Here is a 3427-nt window from a genome sequence, read left to right as displayed (position 1 = left end):
ACTGAAGAGCAATGGTGTCTCTCTGGAGACTAAGGTGCGTCTGATACAGACCATGGTCTTCGCAATCACTTGTTATGCATCCGAGAGTTGGACAATGACCAAGAAGGATAGAAGGAGAATTGCTGCCTTTGAGCTTTGGTGCTGGAAAAGGGTATTGAGGGTACCATGGACTGCTAGGAAAACAAACAGATTCCTCCTGGAAAGGGTTAAACCGGGTGGCTTCTTGGAGGCAAGGATACTGAGGCTCTGTCTGACATACTTTGGACATGTTGTGAGGAGAGACCGGTCCTTAGAGAGGGACATCATGCTTGGGAAGGTGGAGGGACAGCCCAGGAGGGAAAGGCCCTCTATGAGGTGGATTGATTCAGTGACTCGGATAATCAGGATGGGAGTGTCAGAGGCAGTGCGATTGGCACAGGACAGTGCAGAGTTTAGGGCTGTTGTGCATAAGGTCGCTATGAGTCGCAAGCGACTCGACGGCACATAACAACATAACAACAAAAATTAAGTTTGCTGTTTGTTAGGTGTCATTATGTCAACTATGAGTCTTAGGAACTGTATGTATAGATCTGAAGAACAATAGGTTATCCCTATCCTGTGCCTTCCTCACGATCTCTTTCATGTTCAAGCCCATTTCAATCAATCTCCTTGAGGATCATTCAAAATCCCCAGCTATACAAGAGATCAAGTAACTATGAGATATCATCTCATCCCAGTAAGAATAACAAAACTTAACAGAACAGCAAACCTCAAATGCTGGCTAAGTTGCAGAGAAACTAGAACTCTTACTTACTCTTGGTGGGAGGGTAAAATGGTGCCAACACTATGGAAGGCTGTATGATGCTTTCTCAAAAAGTTGCAAATTGAAATACCATTTGACCCAGCAATTCCAGTACTGGGAATATATCCTAATGAAGCCATAACTGCCACCCATGCAGATATATGCACACTCATGTTTATTGCAGCTTTTTTCACAATAGCAAAGAGTTGGAAACAACACAAGTGCCCATCAACATATGAATGGAGAGGCTCTTGTAGATTCACACATTGGAATACTATGTTGCATTGAAAAACAAGGAACACATGCAATATTATTCAAAATGGGTGACCCTGGAGGACATTATGCTGAGTGAAATATCTCGGTCACAAAAAGACAAATACGGCATAATGCCACTGTTATAAAAGAGGACTGATATAGGGGTTGGGGGGGGGAGACTGAGAAAGAGGGGATAAATAATATATACTGCATTGAAATAGATGAGGGAGAGAACTGTTTAAAAGGGATATATGTTTAGGTATTATTGTCATAACAAGAGTCCATAATGAAGGCTGCATAGTGAAGTGGACTTGGGGGGAGGGATTGCATAACAATGAATTAATTTTTCTTCTATATTTCAAAGAGAAGAGAGAATTGGGGGGGTTGGTGGGTGGTGAGGGAGAAAAGTGTATCAGTGAATGAATGGAAATCAAAAGTCTGCAAACTTAGATTAACATTTGTTAAAAAAAACAAATAAAGAAACAAAACAAAAAACACCTCTGTGATACAACCAAGGAAATACCTAGAGATCAATTCAAAGCAATAATCAAACACATCAAAAAGGAAGAATGAAAATGTACTATTTAATTCAACATCTCCAAACCTGAAAAAGAAAATCAAACAACCCCTAAGAGAAAGATAATTATGAAAATAAGTTCAGAAACAAAAGCAACAGAAAAAAACAACAGAAACTATCAACAAGACCAGGAGTTGTTTCTTTGAAAATGTCAACAAAATTAGCAAACTACTTATAAAACTAACAAAGGGAAAGAAAGAAAAGATAAATAATGCAAACTTCCAATACCTAAAAATATTCCTGAACCAAATGTCTTTACTAGTGAATTTTACCAAACATTCAGAGAAAAGATGCCATTGTTCTACATAAAGTATTTTAGAAAAGAGAAAAAGATGGAATACTCCCAGATTCTTTCTATGAAGCAAACATATCCCTTGATATGAAAGTCAGGTAAAGACACTACCAAAATAGAAAATTAAGAACCTGTAATTCCATGAACATAGATGTAAAAATTCTTTATCCCTCCCTGGCCATTTTGTTGGCATCTGTTGGTGGAGGGCCAGCCCACACTTAATGTGAGAAGATGATAGCTGCGAAAAAGATGAAGGAAAAAAAATCTCTAAAGCTGATCAACTCTAGGCTCCAACTTTTTATGAAAGGTAGAAAATATGTTCTGGGGTACAAGCAGACTCTGAAAATGATCAGGCAAGGAAAAGCTAAATTGGTCATCGTTGCCAACAACTACTCATCCTTGAGGAAATCTGAAATCAAGTACAATACCACGTTGGCCAAAACTAGTGTCCGTTACTACAGTGGCAATAATATTAAACTTGGCACGGCATGTGGAAAATACAGAGTACGCACATTGGCTATCATTGATCTAGGTGATTCTGATATCATTAGAAGCAAGCCAGAACAGACTGGTGAAAAATAAATCATGTAATATTTTTCTTCAGTAAAATTGGCTATTTTTTTTTAATTCTCAACAAAATTTTAGCCAATAGAATCCAACAACATATAAAAAACTAATTCATTATGATCAAATAGGATTCATATTAGATATACAAGGATGATGCAACAGAAGAAAAACAATTAATGTAATTCCTTACATTAATAAAGTAAAGAAACAAGAGCTGCATTATCCTATCAATTGATGCAGAAAAGGCCTTTGACAAAATCCAACATTCTTTCTTGTTTAAAACACTCAGCAAGATAAGAATAGAGGGGAATTTCCTCAGCGTAGTGAAAAAGATGTGTGTAAAGCCAAGAGCCAATGTTGTTCTCAATGGAGATTAAAGGCATTCCTCCTGAGAACAGCAACTAGGCTAGAAGGCACAGTATCACCACTTTTGTTCAACATTGTATTAAAAATCTTAGTGAAAGCAATAAGGCAAGAGAAGGGATTAAGGAGCATCCAAATTGGCAAAAAGGAGGTAATTACATGGTAGTATACTTAGAAAGCCCTAAATATTCAGAAAGGGGGGAAAAAAGAAAATTATTGGACATAATTGACTGATTCAGCATTTACTGGTCATCCCTTGTGGCTTTCTGTGTACTTTTGCCTGGTTGAAGTCTATGGCTAAAATAGTAAAACTGTCCCTGAGAACTCTGCAACAAAGTATGTTTTTGATTAAAAGAGAAAGCCAATTTAAAAAAGTCAGTTGGAATTTTCTACAGTAACAAATTAAACAAAGAAAAGGAACTATGAAAAACCATACCAATTACAAGTACCATAAATGACATAGTTGAGCCTCTACATCTTGTGGTTCCTAACCTGTACACTATAATAGACAAAGTGCTAGTCTATAGGCCTTTTATTGTAAGAACCACTTTCCCTCTGTAACTTGATTTGTGCCACTACTAGAACCTCTACT

The 3427-nt window shown here is 37.4% G+C and overlaps 1 pseudogene; it reads left to right on the top strand.

Moving 5' to 3' along the window:
* The first annotated feature begins 2136 nt into the window (after window positions 1–2136).
* LOC102865385 lies at window positions 2137–2487 on the top strand (annotated as a pseudogene).
* Window positions 2488–3427: the final 940 nt, after the last annotated feature.

This window comes from Elephantulus edwardii, unplaced genomic scaffold (assembly GCF_000299155.1).
Source record: "Elephantulus edwardii isolate Elephantulus edwardi_28Jun2011 unplaced genomic scaffold, EleEdw1.0 scaffold00337, whole genome shotgun sequence".
Taxonomy (NCBI): Eukaryota; Metazoa; Chordata; class Mammalia; order Macroscelidea; family Macroscelididae; genus Elephantulus; species Elephantulus edwardii.
Note: the sequence above shows the minus strand (reverse complement) of the source record. Positions and strands in the feature narration are given on the sequence as shown.